This window comes from Acinonyx jubatus, chromosome E2, assembly GCF_027475565.1.
Source record: "Acinonyx jubatus isolate Ajub_Pintada_27869175 chromosome E2, VMU_Ajub_asm_v1.0, whole genome shotgun sequence".
NCBI lineage: Eukaryota > Metazoa > Chordata > Mammalia > Carnivora > Felidae > Acinonyx > Acinonyx jubatus.
The window spans coordinates 6,041,868-6,063,525 of NC_069396.1; the positions used below are offsets into that span (position 1 = coordinate 6,041,868).

At 43.4% G+C, this 21,658-nt stretch overlaps 1 long non-coding RNA gene across 2 annotated transcripts; it reads left to right on the forward strand.

Moving 5' to 3' along the window:
* Positions 1 to 13,706: 13,706 nt before the first annotated feature.
* On the forward strand, positions 13,707 to 18,594 carry LOC128313273 (uncharacterized). 2 transcript variants are annotated; one of them, XR_008293747.1, is made up of 3 exons: positions 13,707 to 14,070; positions 16,190 to 16,422; positions 18,084 to 18,594. It is a non-coding gene; the product is annotated as an uncharacterized LOC128313273 (long non-coding RNA). The 2 variants fall into 2 exon arrangements; XR_008293748.1 differs by having other exon boundaries at positions 13,731 to 13,836.
* Positions 18,595 to 21,658: the final 3,064 nt, after the last annotated feature.

Genomic DNA, 21,658 nt, shown 5'->3' on the forward strand with positions numbered 1-21,658 from the left:
AAAATGCCTCCAGACATTGCCAAATGTCTGTTGGGAAAAAATGGTCCTTGGTTGAGAACCACTGGTCAAGGTCAGTAATTTTCTCTTCTGGCTGCACGTTGGACTCACCTTCAAAACTATAACAATGCCAGAATGCAAGCCCCAACAAAGAGATTTTTATTTAATTAATTAAGAGTGGGTGGGGCACCAGAGTCTACCCCCCTGGTGATTCTTAAACACATTCCGGAGATAGCCTTTTACAAAGTTGTATAGAATCCTCTCTGCAGGTTCTCTCCTGCAAGTTACAGCTCTCACAGGCTCCCTGGGCCTTGACCACGTGCTCTTTGGGGGAAAAGCCAAGGGTTCTCCCAGGGAGAAATCAGGCAGACGGTTCCCCACAATCCAACCCAATATGCAACTTCATTCCTCCATCAATCACAAAAATTCTAATTTCTAATGAGTATATGAACAATTTATCCTTTAACAGATGACCGAGGGAACGTGATGAAGGAGATAATTAAATGGGCTGGATACACATGAACGTCCATCTTGAAGCAACTTTCCAAAGACAACGAAAGCCCTAAGATCCCTTTGATAAAATGGAGCTACACAGAAACACAACAAGTAACATATGACTGGATACCCATGGTAAAATTAAAGGCAAACATTGTTGATGAGCTCACTAGAGCCTGACATATTGAAGCACAATATTAGCCTTGGTGGAAATAGCTTCATTGAAATATGTCCTTCCTGCTACGCGGCTTTCCTAAGGCTCTGAAAGCCTTCCGCCTCTCGCAGCATCTCACTCTCCGTCAGCAGGCATTTTCAGTAGAACAAACGCAGAAGAGAATTTGGGAATGAAAGTGAAGGATAATTGAAGTGTTGCCTTGATCTATTGTTACAACTGAATAGGCAGAGAGACAAATACTCAGTCCCTGCACAGACCCTCACTGAAGCCCTTCAGCTACCGGGGCTGGCGTAACAGCCAGTCAATCAGCATATACTTACCGAACACCCACCATAAATAAGTCACCGTGCTGAGCTCTCTGGGGGATACAAAGATGGATAAGACACAGATCCTGCCTCCTAGGTGTTTGTAGTCTAGTTAGGGACTTATAAAAACATAATCAATAATACTGAATGGTCTGAGTTTAACTCCAAATGAATGGCTCCAAAGAGAGATACTGAGCCGGGAGGTTTCGGGTCAAACTAAGTGGAAATAACACACAGAGGCTGGGCATTCCAGTTAGTCCCCAGGCGTCACTTGTTACGAACTGACGTGCAGGAAGGGCTGTTGGCCTCCTGAATGAAGGATGGATGCACCTGTTGGAGAGTCAGGGGACTGAGAAAGGCACGGCATGGTGCCCACCTCCTCCTTGGACTCAGCAATCAGCTGTGCTCCTGCACAAGACAGAAAGAAAAGGATGAGGCAGAGGGTTGGAGGGAAGGGCCATCCCTCACCTCTGCATGGAGAACACTGGCTGGATCAGCAGGAACTTGTCGGGGGAGGGTGTGCTGTGCAGAAAGGGGAAGTCCTTGCCCCTTACCCTGGGACATCAGCAGGCTCCAGGGCAGAGCTCCATTTTCCAGCAAAGAAAACAGGATCTCATCGTGAGGCAAGGGTGTGACAAGGAGGCCAAGCTCGCAGCAGAGCAGCGTGGCACCACGAATGTGGAGTCTCGTGCAGGATACTCTTCAGGGACTGCTGTACACACTCGAGGTATCCTCATTCTGAGCTGGGGGGTCGGGGAGCCCTGTGATAGCAGCAGGTTGGCGGGGGAAGCAAAACCAATGGCAACTTAGCAGAAAGCATGCACACTTGAACTTCAGGGGACAAAAAACAAACCTGTTTTGACTGGGTCTATTTCTAAAACTATGTGTGAGGTGAGTGATGCTATAAATAATCAGCACGACACGAGCTGACACCAACATGTCACTACAGCCAAGAGCCTGAAATCCCTCTTGGCCAAGAAAGTTGTTCTTGAAAGGACATTCAGCCCCAGAGCCCTAAAGGTCCCAATACAGCAGCTTGTGTCCCCAGTGAAGCCTGGGCACGTGAGACACAGGGTGGGAGTTTAGGAGTGCTAGTGTCAGTTCACCCCGTAGTCCAAGCCCCTCTCTCCACTACCTCCTGACAATTGGTCTCCTCGTCCCTAGAACGCATGCCACTCAGCAGAAGCGTAAGCTCCAATTAGACCATGGCACTGTCCTGCTCAATAGTCTTCCAATGTCTCCCCCTCTCGATTCCGATAAAATCCAAACTTCCTCCCATGCCCACTGGCCCCGCAGGATCCTCCGTGCCTGCTCCCCAGACTCATCCCCCAACTTTGTCTTGTTCACTTCACTTCGGTGACAAAGTCTTTGTGTTAGACCTAGAATACCCCTAACTCATTTTATGCCCCAGGGCCTTTGCACTTGCTGCCAATATATTATTCTCCATATATTCTCACACTTGTTCATCTCTTCATTCAGGTGTCTGCTCAAGTATTATGTGCCCACAGAGTGAGCCCCCATCACCTTCTATCCCCTAGTCTTATTTAATATTTAATATTTAAGTACTTCCTATAATATTAAGTACTTAAGTAATATGAAGTACTTCCTAGTACTTATCTCCCAAAATCACATGCAAATTTGCTTTGAGTGTTTGTGTATTTTCTCTATTTTACATTAGAATATAAACTCCAGGGGGACAATCTATCACTAGTGCTTAGAACAGTACCTGCCATTTAGTGCACAATAAATATGCGTTAAATGAAAGAATGAATAACTCCTTCTTAAACTATTAGGCAAACTTCTGCCCTCTATCCCTTCTCTTGAAGACCTGGCTTTGGAAGCCACTACCATGCACTGACCTTCACAATTAACAGAAGTCCAGGATGAGCTAAATGATCCTCCTCTGTCTGACACCATCTCACCACCAGACAGGCATGTCCCCTTCCCAGAATGCATCAATAGATTACTACTTATTCTTGTTGACTTAATTTTGCTTCTTTCTGCCCACATGAATATGGTCCTCCTGAGGCAAGGATTGCACCTGACATTTTACTGCACCCCAGGGCCAGATCTTATATTTACTAAATTTAAATATCACTGTGCTAGATTCAACTTCTCTTTCCAGTCCGCTGAGATCTTGGTGATCCTGATTCTTTCATTTAGCAGAACACTGTCCCTGCCTGCCTGCAGAAACTTCAGAAGGCCGCCACCTCCCCCCCAACACAAGTTGGGAAAATCAGGGTACAGCCTTGGCTCCCTCTGGTACACGACCAACCTTGCCTCCCCCTCCTCTGCCAAAGGAGGAGATAGAGAACAGGCCACAGACTTGGGAATAAGCCAGACCACAGTTTGAACCCTACCTCCTGCACTTAGTTGTTTTGTAAATTTTGGCAATGGGGTTTTCTTCACTTCCCTGCATCTGAGTTTCTTTTTTCTGATATGTAGAGACAATAATTCCTATCTCTAGAGTTGTTGTGAGGACTGGACACAGTGACAAAGTACCTGGTACAATGCCAGGCATTTGATGAATACATCATCTATGTGCATTTAAAACAAAGCAAACAAAACAACTCTGAGAGGCCAAATTTGGAAGGCAGAGAGGAGAATGAAACCAAGCTATTTCATGGAGTCTTTTTTAAGCCAATGGAAAAAAAAAAATCAGTACATCCACAAATTAATTCCCAACCGGAGGTCACGTGGACATTGTGCCCATTGGTTCTATGTTCCCCTTAAGGTTCCCATGCATCCACGAGTTGGAAGTCACGGGGCCGCAGGGCTTGCCCAGGGGGCAGCCGGGATCTGTGTAGGGACACAAGCACCACAGAATGGCAGGCCCGTGGCTCCACACACGACCTTCCTCACCCCACTGATAGAGCACGCTCATCCAGCTGGCATTTCTGCATCTACCTCACGCTCATTTAAATAATGGCACAAACTGTAAAGATGGGAAGATAATCATAAAAAGCTCAGGGAAAGTATGCAAATAGAAAACTCTACAGACTCAAAGGAGGCTGGGAGAACAAAGATAATCAAGAGCATTATCAACACGCCCCAGGTGTGTATACACCGGGAGCCTGAAGGGAGCCCATGCTGGGAGGGGAGGAGCCCCCACCAATCCTGGTCTGGTACCTGTTTTTATTTCTGAACTTGCTCTCTCGAGAGCTCCAGAGAATCTTGACAGATGGAGCGTGAGCACATTAGAGGGTGGAGGAAAGTGGAAGTTAGGTGTTGCCCATAATGTCTATTCTCAACCCTGTTCCCTTAAGATGTTCATCCTATAGAGCAGCCACAGCATGCCTTTAAAATTTTGCCAGTATCATCTCCCCTCTGCTCACAACCCTCAGTGCCTTTCACCTTGCTCTGAGTAAAAGCCAAGGCTTGCCCTCCCCAAGGCTTCCAAGGACGACCCCACCCCTCTAACTTCAACCCTATCTCCCTCCCTTGCTCTACCCAGCCACACTCTTGGACACAAGGTGGGGGTCTCACTTCAGGCCTTTGCTCACCACCACCCACTGTCAACTTTGGCTCAGTGGCCTCCGTCTCACAGAGGCTTTCTCTGTCTGTGCTAACTGCAAACCCTCCTACCTAACTTTCCCTCTCCCTGTTTTGCCTTTGTGAGCACTTACCACCATCTGAAATAGCTTCTGTTTTGCTTCTTTCTTTGATCTATAACCTCTTTCTCCTAACTAGAATGCAAGCCTAGTGACAACAGGGCTTTTTGTCCGATATCTCCCCAGTGCTGTCAGCTTCACCGGGCACATGGCAGGGGCGCCTCATATATATTTGTTGAATGAAATTTTTGTTGTTGACTGAAGCCAAACACGTGTTTATTTTGACTCTCCCTTTGTCTTCCCCTTTTCCTATTTCATGGCATTGCTCGGAAGACGAAAGGAGCTAATTCCTGATGAAAAGTTTACTGCATTGCACCTGCTGCATGATACAAACTTAATGAAGGTTGAACGCCCTTATTATTGAGCAAATTTCAGCTCTGTGTAAAGTGAGCATTGGTAGCAAAGTCTTCCTTATTGTGGCATTCAAAATGAGATTGTATAAAGACAGCAGTAAATTTGGCTCTATTTGCATAAGAAGTAGAGAAGTCACAGAGGGGCTGGCTCACCCCTATCCTGCAGCCAGCCCTTCAAACTACAGCAACAATGATGCAGGCAGATGTGTGCACCTCGGTTACAGCTAATGGTGGATGACTCTGCCCCCAGCCCCTCCCAAGAAAATCATTTCCACATCACCCAAGCAATCAAGGCCCAGAGCCAAATCTGCTTCCTACAGGTTTCCCACTCTAACCAGGCTGCCAGGATTGGCATGTCCAATGAGTTGGGCCATATTTCCCAAAGGGCAGCCGTTGTAGACATTAAGAGCTAGGGACAACAGAGACAGCCAGTAAGTGGACACCTGCCCCACTACCAACACCAGCATTACATGTTATGTTATGTTATGTTATGCTATGTTATGTTACGTTACGTTACGTTACGTTACATTACGTTATGTTTTTAAATAAACTCTATAACCAATGTGGGGCTCAAACTCATGACGCCAAGATCAAGAGTCACATGCTCTGCAAATTAGCCAGCCAAGCACCCCTAACACCAGCGTTATAAGTAGAGCCTTTGAGGGGCCGCTGGGGCTCTGCATGGACTGGTCCCTGCCAACCTCATCAGCATTATCTTGAACGGTGCCCACCCCATCCTCAGGGCTCCCAGAGTCTCTGCTTCTTTGAGGGACTTCTGCCTGGACACTCCTTCCCATCTGCATGATCTGGCAACCTCAGGCCCTGTTTTCAGATGACACCTCCAGCGCTCCCCTCTCTTGGAGGTTGTTCCCCTCACGAAGTTGAGTCTTCTTCCGGCTGCAACCTCCTCCTTGCCATACCCACATCATGGTAATAGTTTCTCATTAACTGCTAACCCATTAGTGCCATGAGAGGACAATGTCTGGTTTCACTCACTATTGTATTGCATGGTGTGGATACAATTGTGCGTGTGTGTAATATTTTTAAGTATGATGAGAATTTCACTCTTATCGAATCCCTCTACCTCTGAGTCTGACTGAGATACAGCTTTGCATTCCTTGTGCTTGTCTGTCTGGTGAACACTATCCCCAGCTTGACTTCCAAGCACCTCCACTGGCCCAGTCTCCCACTGGCCCAGAGCACACGAGCACATCACTTCCAGAACAAGCCCATCTCCCCTCGACATCACTATCCTCAAGCACTCATGATCTTCTCCGTCCTCAGGCCCTCTGCCCAGGACAACAGTGGGCACCACTCACCTCTACCACTCTAGGAGTTTGTGGTAGGATTTCTGGCCCAGCCTGAGTGTCCAAAGGCTCCTTCAGAACTCTGCTCCAAAGCATCTCTGCAGAGAGACCTCTGCTGACCACCATATGTCTAAAACACCCCCCTCACTCGTCACTCTCTATCTGTACCCGCCTACTCTTACCAGTCCTCAAAGTGTGGTCCCCCCCAGATTAGGAGCAGTGTCATCACCTGGGAACTTGTTAGAAATGCAAAATCTTGACTTCACCCCAACCTGCTGAATCAGAATTTGCATTTTAACAGGGTTCCCCAGGTCACCATATGGACATAAAAGTTTGAGAGGCACTGCTTTAAAGCACTTCTTGCAGCCTGTAACTGTCTAATATGTTTATTTTAGTAATCACCTCGTTCTCAAATAAAAAGATTCATGAAGGCAGGAACCTCACCCACCCTGTTTGGCATTGTATTCCCAAGGCCTAGATGCTGGCACAGACTAGGGGCCAAATAAATATGAAATATTAAATAAATGAATGAAGAAATAAATTTCCAAAGTTTCTTCAGATTCTAATCTTTTAGGATCAGGAGTCTTCACTCTGTAGTTCCTCTCCTTCTCCCTGTGACCCAAGCTGCGTTCATCACCTTCATCAAGCATTTATTCAACACCTGCTCTGCAGGATGTTCTCTGCCGAGCACTGAAAATAGTTAAAAGGCAATGTCTGCCCACAAAGACTGACTGGTTTAAAAGGTTCCCCTTGGGGCGCCTGGGTGGCTCAGTCGGTTAAGCGTCCGACTTCGTCTCAGGTCATGATCTCACAGTCCGTGAGTTCGAGCCCCGCGTCGGGCTCTGTGCTGACAGCTCAGAGCCTGGAGCCTGTTTCGGATTCTGTGTCTCCCTCTCTCTCTGCCCCTCCCCTATTCATGCTCTGTCTCTCTCTGTCTCAAAAATAAATAAACGTTAAAAAAAAATTTTTTTTTAAATAAAAGGTTCCCCTATAAGAAACAACTTCCGTCTTTTACCTGATTACATCTTTGACATCTAACCCATCTCCTTGACACTAAAACTAGGCATGTTTTTCTGTCCTTAGTGGCCAAAGAACCATCCGCTTTCTGCACCCATGGGCTTGTGTTTTTCTGGCAAGAATGTTTCGTTCAAACCTGGCATTAGAGCATTTCCTGCTTCTCCATAACTGATCCATTAATGATCTCTTATCCAGTTCTGGACCTGTTGTGGCATCCTGCTCTGCATCCAGCAGAAAGTACTCGCATTGACCACCACCCTGGCATATGCAATGGCCACCCTGGGTCCTGGGAACTTGCAGCCTTACAGCCTGAGCATCCTTACATCCTCACGTGCTCACTTGGTGGGGCAGGCTGCCTGCCTCTCAGATCCTGGGGGGCTGTGCTCACTTGACAGGGCAGGCTGCCTGCCTCTCAGAGCCTTGTTTTAGGTCTAGCGTTAACCCTAACTTCCTTGCTTTCCCTTAGTTAATAGTTCCACCCCCCACTTTGTCTGATATGCTCTTTTCCTTCTTTCCAAGGAGACTCCTCTTCATCCTTAGAGACTCAATTCATAGCATAAAAGAATTTATTCCCACAATGCATTGTATTAACAATAAAAGGGGAAAACTCTATGATCATATTTACACAGGCTGAAAAGGCATTAAATAAACTTTTGCAGCCATTTCTAACACAAACTCTAGGTAAAATAGAAATAAAAAGGAAATACTTAACTATGATGAATACTTTTTAACAGAAACTAATGACAAATTTTAAAAGAAAAAATTCCCATAAAAATCTGAACCTGGACAGAAACACGAACCACCACTAATAAATTGGTCAGCATGATCTCAATGGGTCTAGCCAATGCAATAAGGTAAGAATATTAAATAATGAAGCTAAAACCAGAGAAGGCATAAAACTGTCCTTTTTTTTTTTTTTGGCTGATAGTTTGATTGCATGTCTAGACTGCCTACATAAGCTAATTTTTAATTATATAATTAATAAGAGTACTTAATAAGTTTCAAATATATAATAAGAATTAAGGGGATAATACATTCTTTATATGCTAGAAATAAGTACCTAAAGTTGGAAACCGTAAAAAAAAAAAAAAAAAAAATTACAACAGTGAAAAAAAAAAGCTTAACAAGAAAGCCATAGGACCTATATGAATTAAACTGTAAAATCTTATTAGATGACATAAAACAGATTTTGAACAAATGGAAAGAGAAACTAGGTTCTTCATTAGGGAGCTCTACTACCATAAAAGTGTCAAAGTTATACATATAAATATATAAAATTTAATGATACTCCTATTAAAACATGAGTAGCATTTTTCTTTCCTTTTCCTTGAAGGTAAAATAATATTCAGTTCATATAAGTGAAAAATACTCAAGAATACTAAAATTTATATACATACACACACAAAGACTAACAATGGGGGAGATATGCTTTACCAGACACCAAAATACACTACAAAGCCGCTCTAAAGAAATCAACATAAAATTGGCATAAGAATAGAAAAATTAATCAAGAGGAAAAAAGAGAGGATGTAGAAATAGATCCCCATAAATATAAGATTTTTAAATATGGCAAAAGAGGCATCTCCATCCAATGAGAAAAGGATGGTTTATCTATAAATGGACATGTACAACTGGCTATTGAATTAAAAGAATGTAGAGTTGGACTATTACCTGATGCCATATAAAAAATAAATTTACATGGATTAAAGAAAGGTGCAGATTTAAAATGTTACACAAGGGGCGCCTGGGTGGTTCAATAGGTTAAGCATCCAACTTCAGCTCAAGTCATGATCTCGTGGTTCGTGAGTTTGAGCCCCACTTTGGGCTCTGTGCTGACAGCTCAGAGAGTGGAGCCTGCTTTGGATTCTGTGTCCCCTTCTCTCTCTGCCCTACCCCTGTTTGCGCTCTGTCTCTCTTTCTCAAAAATGAACAAATATTTTAAAAAATGTAATAAAAATAAAATAAAGTGTTACACCAAAAACATTGTGAGAACATGTATATTGATAGTCTAGAAGCTCTTCTACTTCGTATCCAAAAGAGGAACCTGATGTTTTAAAGGAAATACACAGGGTATGTGTTTATTCTACAGAAACATTAACTACAAAGCATGTATTATAACTATAAACCATAGACTATCTAAACAAAATTAAAGGTAACAGTTTACAAGTTAACAGAGAGTCAAAGACCTGAAAAAACATTTTCAGTACAGATGACGCAAAGGTTAATACCCGCACTATACGAAGAGCTCTTACAAAGTGACAAACAGAAACAATTCCACAGGAAAAATTAACAAAGGGTGTGAATAGGCAATTCACTGAAGAGCAAACCCAAATTGCCAATAAACATACGAAAAGATATTCAAGCTCACTGATAGAGAAATGCAAATTATAGTAACTTATTACTTTACAGTCATGTCCCAGGCAAAAATTAGAAAGAGGTAAAGACTTACTGCTGGTGGAGATGATAGAAAAGTTCTCTCACTTATTGTCAGTAGAAATTTGAAGTGTTTCTGGAAACCATCTGGATATATCTATTAAAATTAAAAATACACATACCCTTCAACCCAGAAACTCCATTCTTATGATTCTGTCCTATAAAAATAAAATCTTCAGTATCTAAAGATAGATGTTCAAGGACATTTATTTATTATAGCATTCTTCAAAGAAGAAGAAAATACCGAAAATACTTATGCCCATCAGTAGGAGATATATATTACATTACAGTACCTTCACACCATGAAATATCATATTATGCTATGCAGCCACATAAATGAAGAACAGTATTTAGAACAACTGTTGAGATTACAACTATTATAGGCTGCACGATCCAAGGTAGCATGCATATTGTAACACCATGTTTAACAGACACAACATTTTTTAATGTTTACTTTTTTATTTTGAGAGAGACAGAGAGCAAGCATGAGCGGGGGAAGGACGGAGCCAGAGGGAGAGAGAATCCCAAGCAGGCTCTTTGCTGTCAGCAAACCCATGAACTGAGATATCACATGACCTGAGCCAAAACCGAGCCAGATGCTTAGCCAACGGAGCCACCCAGGTGCCCCTAAACAAAACATTTTTAAACAAGCCCCATGTATATGTGTAGTGTGTTCAGATGTTTTTGTTGTTAATGTGCTTGCATTTGTTTTTGTTGGTGTAAAGAGAAGGGTGTGGAGACCAACACACACACCTCCAGGGGAACAGGACGGGAGGACAAAGGGAAGGGAGGATTGGGTTGGTGGGGGGCAGATGATTACCCTCTATGGCTGTACCTGGTAGTGTGCCCCCACTGAATTGTTAAACACTCAGGAATTTTGCAAGACAGTCATTAAACCTAGCCATTATTAAAAATTAAAATAAACTTACAATGAAATAAATTATATTTTAGATCACAGACAATATTCATCACTCCTTAGTTATTTTATTATTTTTACCATTATCTACACTCCTGAACCTATTTGCCTCTGATGTCACCATATCCAGTGACATCACACTGGCAGTCTGAAATCAGCCACTGTAGGAGTATTTATTTACAGCACAGAAATTGGCAAATAATATGAGAAAAGTCTTGATTTAGGGTTTTGATAATTACCCACATTTTTAAAAATGACAGAGAAAATGTTAATAATGCAGATTAAACTTAAGAGTGGGTGTGTCTGTCACTGTGAACAGCACAAAACATTGAGAAAATGTTCTTCAAGTTATCAAAAATTATTGTCTAATTTAACATCATATGCCTAACATCACTGATGAAGGAGTGAAGTTCTGACATGTTTTCATTGTTTAATTCTTGCCTTAAATAAAATTATAACATTGCCTTATTTCTTTGTTAACCTAAATGAAAATATTAACCAGTGTTCACGTCAGAAGCGCATCTCATTAACTATACCCATAGGTTGGCTAAGGATACAAGAGTTTGGCAAAACATCAGTGAAAGCATTCTGTGAAAAGTCAATTGGCCATACACATGGAATTTATAGAATATTGTATATTATATCGTTATTTGTAAACTGTATGTTACATGGTCTTTATATCATAACACTTAGGGTAAGTGTATGTATATATGTACATATGTACATATTTTTTTCCCAGACAACTGCTTGTCAAATATTTACCAGCCCACTGGCTATATCACTTATAATAATAGGCATGTGCGTTTTGAAAAATATGAACAAGAGAAAAATATTAAACAATTAAATGCCACCTCCTCTAGGAAGCCTCCTCTGGTTCTCCCAGTTTGTCTCTGCTCCACATTTCCACAGTGCCCTTCGGGTACCCTTCTATCAGCAGCAGCTGTCACCCTGCCCTGCAAAGCACCTGCTTCCTGTCGCTCCTCCCCCACAGCCTGTAAGTTCCTTGCTGCAGGCACCATGTGGAACCTCTTCTCTCATACTGCCACCTTGCACAAAATAGCTGCTGAACACATAAGTGAATCAATCAGCTGGAGAATCGGAATGAGGAGAGAGCACAGGAAAAAGGTTCAGAGCAGGTGCACACAGGAAATGTGGGCAGGGCTTCCTCCAAATGCTTGCTTGGGAGCCCAGGGGAGCAGCAACAACTCAACCTCTGAAGACTTTTACCCATAATTCTGTAGCCGATCTCTCTTGATGGATTAATTTCATCCACAAAATTCCCAGCTCTTAGACTGTGAACATGCACAAAGATGTGTGCACTCTCTTTGTTTCTTCTACTTTTTTTTTTTTCCACTCTCATTTTCAGGGTCCAAAAGTTACTCCATAAATGAAGATATAATCTCATACTCTTGACAAGAAAAGGTCCTGGCCTCTGGTAGGATTTTCTTATCTCTTGTTGATAGGTAAACTAAAAAACTCAGTAGGAATGTTCATCTTGCCCTCTGAGAGTCTGGATGGAGTGGCTGATCTGGATAACCATGACAGGGAGCAGAGATAGGCTGAGAAATACATTCTTATAGCCAAAAATTAAACGTCTTCATTTTTCCAAGTTAAGGCATTTCTCTCAGCATGGGGGTACAGTATTGCATGGGGACTTTGAGCATGGGGTTGTCAGACAAATCTGGCCTCAAATGTTAGCCCTGCGACCAATTAGCCCCTGGCCTTGGGCAAGGTCATTGACCACAGGACCTTGGTGGACCTCAGCTGCCCCATCGGCAAAACAGGAACTGTAACAGTACTATGCTATTCATTTGTTGTGAGGATTAAACATGGGCTATGAAATGAAAGTAACTGTGTACACAGACTTGTACACAGATGTTCTGGAGACAATCCAAAAACCCACCAACGTGTGAAGGGATAAACAAATTGTGTTCTATTCACATAATGGAATACTACTCAGCAACAAAAAGGAATAAAATGCTGATATACATCACAGTGTGGATGAATCTCAATATAATATAAGTGAAAGAAGTCAAATGACAAAACAAAACAAAACTACATACTGTGTGATTTTATTTCCGTAACATTCTGGAAAATGCAAATTTAGTGACAGAAAGCACATCGGTGGGTTGCTTGGGGATAGAACTGGAGGCTAGGGAAGAAAGGAATGAGGGAAAGTTTAGAACGGGACCTACAGAAACCTTTTGGGATAATGGATATGTTCATTATCTTGACTGTGGTGATGATTTCATGGCTGTATTCATATGTCAAAACTTGTCAAATTGTACACTTTAAATATGTGCGGTTTATTGAATGACAATCCTATGTCAGCAAAGTCATTCAAAACCATACAGGGGGCACCTGGGTGGCTCAGTCAGCTGAGCGTCCGACACTTGATCTCAGCGCAGGTTATGATCTCACGGTTCATGGGATCAAGCCCCCATTGGGCTCTGCTCTGACAGCACAGAGCCTGCTTGGAATTCTCTCTCCCCCTCTCACTCTGCCCCTCCCCCCCCCCAAATAAATAAATAAATGTTTACAAATTATACAGGATAACAGGTAAAGTGCTTGCAACAGTCTGGTATGGAGTAAAAGGTCAATAAATGCTGGCTTTCCAATGAAAATGAAGAAGGTGACAATGACAATAATGACAGCATTCCTACTCCTGTCACTCTTGGGAGAGAATACTGCTTCTTGCTCATATCCTTGGAAAGTCCACACCGCTGTCTCTTCCTCCATTAGCCGCTCTGGCCACCTAACGGCCAGTGCAGCTGTCGCCTCCTCAATACCCCTGAGAGTCATTCCCTTTCCTGATTGCCAGGATCATCCATCACTCGAAACCTGTCTCTTCCCTGTGTAACAACGGAGAGGTTGACTTGATGCTCAAGCAGACATGGACCGAAATGTGCTTTCTTCCTGCCTAACTTGATCAGGCCTGAGCTCTCTCCTCTGTAAACTGGGGCTGATGACAGCAGAGATACTGTTGGCACATGCAGAGGAGACAGTGTGAGGAATGCACTGAGACCCAGAGAAGAGACACCAAATCCACGGAACCCTGATGTCGTGTATTCTGTCTCACAGTGGTCGGGTTGTTCAGGGGCTACTCAGTAGCACCTTCTTTTCCTGAGTTCTGAACTAACCGAGACCTAAGGTGAACGAGTGACAGAGGGAAGCCGCCAGAGCCCCTTTATTCCCAAATAAACCTTAACTGGAAGACGTCACTTAAGGTGAGAGAAAACATGATCCTGGGTACTGAACCTGAAGAAATGACAGATTTATCCACACGGTAATGGCAACACTGAACTGAGGCAGCATCCCAACATGAGGGCATGCACGGGGTGTTCTGTGCCTGGAAAGGAATGGAGAAATTACGCTTTCTGCGGCGAGCTCACTCCCAAAAGAAAAAAAGGGCAATGCTGAGCTGAGAAAGTTGAAGCCATTATTCTTCAATTATAGAGCACGTAAGTCTCTGCTCTCTCACCCCTTCAGTGGGGTGGAGGGAGCAGAGGAGAAGAAAGAGCCCGGGAGTGTCACACAAATGAAGGGGAACACGAGGAGAGAGGGCATAAACTTCCCCCTTTAACATACCATCTTCACCCACCATTTCATAAGCAAAAGTGCCAACTTCCTAACGCTATCGATCGTATCCTAGTGGCTGAGCACACAAGGAAGTACTTCTGGCCGTAAGTACTGAAATGATCGTCTTGGAAGTGAACGTGGGGAGCAGGACCACTCAGGGCAGCAGACACTCTGTCTGCACTCCTCCAGAGTCACAGAGATCGCTGCGTCTCAAAGCAGTTCATTTCCCAAACTGCAACAGGCAGCATAACCGTTACCCACGACTTCAGGCGGAAGGAAGGAAGACTGTGTCTTCTGCCATACGGAATCCCTTCAAGCGCGTGCAGAAAGTCACCCTTGTCACCCCTGAGTCCTCTGGGTGGACGTGCCCCATTTTCAATCCTTTCTCACATACTGTGGCTTCACACAACTCGCTTGCCCTCCTGACTCTCCTTCGGTGGACACACTCCAAACTGTCAATGACCTTGAAATGTGCCCACTAGAAAACAAAAGCTACAGGTGCGGTTAACCGATCACCCAATCTAATAATCACCACTGAATAAAATCAGGTGCCCTGAATGGCGCAGCGAGTGGACAGAGCCGCTACATCCCACAAAGGAATCAAGGCTCACTTCTGTGTTCTAGACAGCACCCTCTCTCGGTCAACTCCTGTCGAACCCGTGGTCAACAGAAGTTCTGAGATATTTATTCACATCAGTTGCTGAAAAGCTAGGGTTTCCCAATCTTCTACTTACACTGCTGGAGTTTGGGGTTGGAATTCTACTTCTTTTTCAGCCTATAAAAACTCATCTTTTTCTAGAAGCAGTGAATGTGAGAGGATCGAGGGCATAAGCGGTCATCAGACAGACCTGGGTACAAGCTTTGGACACAATTCTCTGAGCTTGCTTCCGTTTTCTCATCTACGTAATGGTAATGATGACTCCCGTGTCACGAGATTGCTGTGAGAATAAAATGCAACCACGCACATAAATGGCGTAGCTCAATACCTGACAGAGAAAAGCAAACAAATAAACATTAGCTTCCATTCTTACTGTTGAATACATAAATACTATTGTGAGAGCATGTAAGTAAGAAGTCTGTGACACTAGGTACAACCATGATTTGAGAGAAACTCATTTTAATCATTTCAGAAATTACTTTAGCACTGTGTGTATAAAGCCATTAATATCCTGCATTTTTAGTTATTCTAACTGCATTTTAGACAGGTATCGTATATTCCACTGTTATTTGTCAATTGAGAAATTTGCAAATGTCTTAGGGAGATATTCCTTTCAAAGGTCAAGGGTCAGCCATTTGAAACCAACTGCCTTCTTTGGAAGCCTCTCTCATGTTTCCATGATGCCTCACATTCACCGTCAGCAGTTCTGAGGTTAAGTCTTTCATTGGGCTGGGATGTAATTCCCCAGGGATGATACATCTGGACTCCATAAGGAGCCACCTGCCTTCCCACGAATTATCTCTTTTCCATATTTGTGCTGCCCTTTCTTGTCCAGTGTGAAGAAACTCCTCCTACCTAGATAAAATAGAACTCAAGCAGCAGTGGTGGCTGAGGCACCCCCAAGTCATGAATCTCCCCCTTCCCTCTTCATCTTTCACTGAACATTCTGTAAGGGTCTTTCTTTTTTTAAATTTTTTTTTAACGTTTATTTATTTTTGAGACAGAGAGAGACAGAGCATGAGCGGGGGAGGGGCAGAGAGAGAGGGAGACACCGAATCGGAAACAGGCTCCAGGCTCTGAGCCATCAGCCCAGAGCCCGACGCGGGGCTCGAACTCACGGACCGCGAGATCGTGACCTGAGCTGAAGTCGGACGCTTAACCGACTGAGCCACCCAGGCGCCCCTCCGTAAGGGTCTTTCTTGTTCAAATTTAACTTGATCGTCAAGCCCCAATACCTGATGGAGTTTCTTTTTAGCTTTTATGATATATTGATGCATTAAATCAATTATAATTAGACACACCTCCTGACACCCACACCGTTGACCACGTATGTAACTTTGCAGGGCCCTGTTACTCTGGGCAAAGCATTCTGCCTGATTTCTTAACTCTGGGCTCAGCCACATGACGCACTTTGGTTAATGGGAGATGAGCAAGCACAATGCAACCACCTGTACCTCTGCCATTGCCACCGTCAGAAGCGTGTTTTCCAACGAGCCCCCTGGAGGCTCAAAGTCATCTCGTTTATTCCAGCAAAGACCATACTAGATCAGTCAACAGCCATCCAACCTCTAGATAGGTGAGCAAGCCCAGCTAAGACCAGCAGAGTTAATTAGCCAACCCACAGCCAACCCAATATGTACGTGAACCCCAAAATCAGCTGAGTCCAGCCAAGATCAGCTAAACACTACAGATTTCTAGGCTAAACAAGTGTTATTGCCACGTATCAATGATGCTTCACGGTTGTTTGTTAATTGGCATTATTGTGGAATTAGAGAACCACTCCAGCCTTCCCCACATGAATCTGTAAGAATTGTGTCTGGTAGACTTGAGAATGAAAGAATTAGGAGAGCCTTTCTCCATTCCTATTAGCTACCCCTCACTTAAGCCTTAGAAAGTAAAGAAAATTTGGTAAGTGATGCTCACGGCTCCCTTTGAATGGCTAACATGGTCAAGAGCCCCAAACCTGAGCCCCACGAACAGAAGCTTGATGATTTCCTTGAATATAAAAAATTATCCAATTACACCAATAGACATGATCACCAGTCACAGAGGCAACACACCAGTTTGACACAAACACACTCAAAATGGATGGCTTGTTTAGTCTCTGTAACCCAGAACAATTTCACCATCACAAGTCTGCTTTTGAAGTACGAAATCTTGGGAGAGTTACAAATTTCTCTGTGGCTTGGATTTTTTTCTTTTGCAGAGAGCTATTTTAAATGCCCCCCAAACTTGTGTGGGAGTGCCAATCGGCCACATTTAATTGGCCAGACTGTGAGCCTCTGCAATGCAACACTCTTCAGAAAATTAAACATAGACATGATTGTTACTTTGCTCTGTTATTGTGGCTACAGAATGGCAAACCAATCTGTTGAAACTGAAAAATCCAGCCGCTCAGTTATCTGTCAGGCCTACACAACTAAACACCCCATAAGTAGATTTTTTTTCCTACTTAGCTTAAGCATATTTTGATTGAATACAGTGCTTGCTTAGCATTGTGTACGGCCAACACTCAAGGTCCTTCTAACAGCCTGTCAGCTCCTTAGGAAGGGTTGCTCTTACAAATATATGCCATTCATTCATTCAATCACTCACTTACTCACTTGACCTGCAAACATTCATCACGTATCTGTTCTGTGCTGGAAACTGTTAGGTGCAGAAAATAAGGAAAAGTTCAGTAGCAATTAGTTACATAAACAACTCGTAAAAGGATAAGACAAGAATAGAAGTCAGGATCTGGCTCTAAAGCAACGCTTCTCAACTCGGGGCAATTCTGCCAGCCCCATCTGGGTACATTTGCCAATGTCCAGAGACATTTTTGGTAATTGTAACTGGAGGGGCAGGTGCTACTGGAATTTGGTGGGTAGAAGCAGGCACACTGCTAAGTATCTTATCATGCACACAATAGCCCTTACAACAAAGGATTTATCCAACCCAAAATGTTAATAATGTGGAGATTGAGAAGCCCCTCTCTAAGGCCATGTACTGGACTAATTTATCTGAAAGCAAATTTTCTGTCTAATCCATCATTGTATCATTTGCCTCAGCACAGGGCCAGCACGGGCAGGTGCTGCACAAATGCTGGATGTATGAATGGATGGATGGATGGATGGGTGGGTGGATGGGTGGGTGGGTTAGATAAATATCCACCTGTAGATGGTATCAATAGATGATATAATGGGCACTGAGTTGTCTGGCCATTAAAAACTTAACAAACGGTTTAATTTTCTAACCTAGGGTTTGGGCGGCTCCAAGAAGAGAATCAATCTGGTAATTTTGACACAAATTTCATAGGACATGGTAGACCGTGCTTAGTGATGAATTTGGTGCTCCAGAAGACCCCACAGTTCTGACCGTAATGACTTTCCTAGTTCTTCCATTAACAGATAAGTTATGCTGGGCTGTTTCTTCAAACCTTCCTGGCCGAAATGAAGATAATCTGTCTTATTTCTTAACCACTGGAAACGAGAGTGAATTTGTCATATCCAATATTCTGTAGATTCATTTGGCCAATTATTCTACTTTGGGTCTGAACTCATCCCTAGTAATGTACAATCTGTTTTACATGTTAATTTTTAATGGTGTGATTTTGGCTTGTCCTTCAAATCAGCTGAGTAGAAACACTGATTTATTTTTATCCCTTTCATCAATGCCAGGGAACAAAATAAATTACTCCAGAACACGTTCTCTTGCTTTTGCTTCTCCCCTCTAAGAGATTATAGATAAATGTCCAAGGGTTGGTCTTCTTTTCAACAGATTGGCTGTGTACCCCAGTCATGAATCAGGTAGTTGGTTAGTACCGTGGAATGAGACATCCCAAGGCCAGCAGGACCCCGTCCCTGCCTTTGGTGGGCGGGGGAGGGTGGTGCACAGGAAGGAGGGGCTTTGTGGTACAGGTGAGGTGCTGGTAGCTGCACCTCGTGTCCAGGATGGAAGCTCAGGTAGCATCCTGCAAATGTTGACATGCAAATGTCCCCCACTAGGTTATATGATCTTTGGGACAGAGGCCAGGATTTTAGTGGGGGTGGTTCTCCTACCCACCTTAAATGTGACCCCTCATTCAGAATCCTCCAAGGAGAATCACATATTGGAGCAAGTATGTGAAAACCCCTTCCTCTTAAATATTCAGAGGAAATGTGTAAGTTTTGCTAACACAGGTCTGGCCAGTTGGGTTCAGCCGTCTGACTGCCGGCCTGGACCCCTAAGACCGTGTGCTGTACTGAAAGAGTACAGTGTTTGGAAACCTATCAAACAACTGTCATCACAACTGCTCTGATGAGCCAGATAAGCCTGGACAAAGTTAAAAGAGGTAGACGGAAAGATCCCTTTGTTTTTTTTCAACAAACACCTACTATACCAGGCACAAAGCCAGGTACACACGACACCGAACATACACGTTCACTGATTTCAAGTCTTCCAGTCTACTGGAGATAGGTATGGGTTTGTTTTGATTCTGAACCCCTCTTTCCTTTCTATAATTCCTTAAAATGTGAAGAGAGATGAAGACCTCTCCGACTATTTTTTTTCCTTTCTTCTCATTTTGGCTGCTTTTACATTTCCTATCGCTTTCATCAAATTTCTGGTATCATCTTTGAAAAGGCACAAATAAAGCCTAGAGGCAGAAGGTGTCCAGTGTTGGTTCATGGGTCACTATCAAGCAAGGGCAGGATTCTATGAGATTCTCTCTTTTTTTTTTCTTATGTTCATTGCCTCATGTTACAAAGTGGCTGCAGTAACTCCAGGCATCTTCTCTACAGGACACAGGAAGAAAAGAGAGAGGTAAAAGCTGATGGTCTTTTCCAACTGAATCTGACTCAATAAGGAATAGAAAAGCTTTCTTAAAAGCCCTAACAAACAGGTTTGGGCTTATATCTAATTGTCCAGAACAGTGGCACATGGCTACCCGTAGCTAGAAGGTGGCATAAAGGAAAGGTTATGGATGGGGTCAGTCAGCCAAGCAAAAAAGTCTATTGAGCAGCATCTGGAGAATATCACTGAAGAAATGGATACTCATAAAGTCTTTATGAAATGTAGGTGCTATGGATTTATAAATGCTTAAAATCAGAAACTACAAATGAGTTGTCTTAAATTCTTTCTTTCCATATATCATCAGAATTAATCATTTAATCAACTCTATAGGATGAATTTAATCATTAGTATTATTTCATAGACATGGAAACTTGAGTACAAAGAGGTAAAGTGACTAATCCAAGGTCATACAGTCAGGAAGGGCAGAGCCAGATCCTTATCCTAGATCTTTAAAAAACATTTACTCACCTAGTTCTCTTTTATGACTCTGCTTTTGAGCACAAACATGTGTGATAAAATCCACTGAAGCATGAAGGATGTATACACACACCAAGCATTGTGACGAATGACAGTACACACATTTCCAGAGCAAGTATGCTTTAAACCAAGAATTCTGGGGGAGTTGAAAGACCAATTCATCCATTCACTCATTCAAGGATCCAAGAACCTACCAGACCCATCTCTGGGCTGAGGATATAGATGGGAAACACACAGCTCCCTTTTGCATGTGACTCCTCATCCAGACATGCAAACAGACAAGTGGCCATGCAGAGTGTGATGTTCTTCAAGAGAGGGATGTACAAGGCACCACGTGAGTACTCTGAAGCTTCCTTCATCTTGGTCTTTCTGAAAGCAGAGCCTGGAACAAGGATCAAAGAAAAGATTCTTTGGCAAGTCCAAGCTGAGAGGTAAGTGTGAGGAAGAAAAACAAAGTGAGGAAAGGAAAATATGAAGCAATGCAGGCCTATGCCGGCCAGAGTTTCACCATGAGCCTCAAACAGCCATCACAGGCTGTGCTCAGCTGAATAATGGCCCTCATCGTAATCCCCAGAACCTGTGGATGTGATCTGACAGAGCAAAAGTGATTCCAAAACTATGATTAAGTTAATGATCTTGTGATGGGCAGACTGCCATGGACTACCTAGATGGATCCAATGTAATCACAAGAGTCCCTATGAGAGGGGCAGGAGGGTCTGGGCCAGAGAAGGACACAGCAACAGAAGTGCAGAAAGAAAAGGGACATGGGGCCATGAGCCAAGGAATGCAGGCAGCCTCAAGAAGCTAACAAAGGAAAGGAATGGATTATTCTCAGAGCTTCCAGAAGGAACGGAGCCTTGCCAACAACTCATTTTATACTTATGACCTCCAGATCTGTATGGGAATACATCTGTGTTGTTTTAAGACACTACATTGGTGGCAATTTGCTACAGCAGCAATAGGAATCTGCTACACAGGTCTCTAAGCAGATGTGTTCACTTGGGACCCAAGAGTTTTCTAGAAGAATTTTATGGGAAGGAGTTCATGGAGTTCAGAAACACCTGTGTCCAGTTGCTTCCAAATGTTTCTCATTTTCTACTCATCAAAGTTTACCTTGGGGGTTGCCAATTCCCCACCCTTAGAGTTTTCACCTTCTGGCCCCTTCCAGCTGCTAGGAAGCCATATTCCATGGCCCACAGTAGACCATGCTCATCAATGAGCATGTAGTAGGCAGGGGATTGACTAAGATAAAGTAGCCCAGAGAATCTGGGAAGTACCAAGGTCATGTCGATTACTGAGGGTGACTAACTGCTTGGGGAGAAAAATCATCCAAATACTTATCCAGCTCCTTCTATAGACTGGTGTCATGTCTAGGGAGCAAGTTTTACCTCTGCCTGCCTAGCACCCAATCTCCAGTTCTCTGAGTAACTGTACCCTATTTCCCTGGCACTACACTTCCTAACTCCATCCATGTCCCAAAGTGGGCTGACTCCCCCATTTATTCTGAAGGGGGTATGGCCCAGACA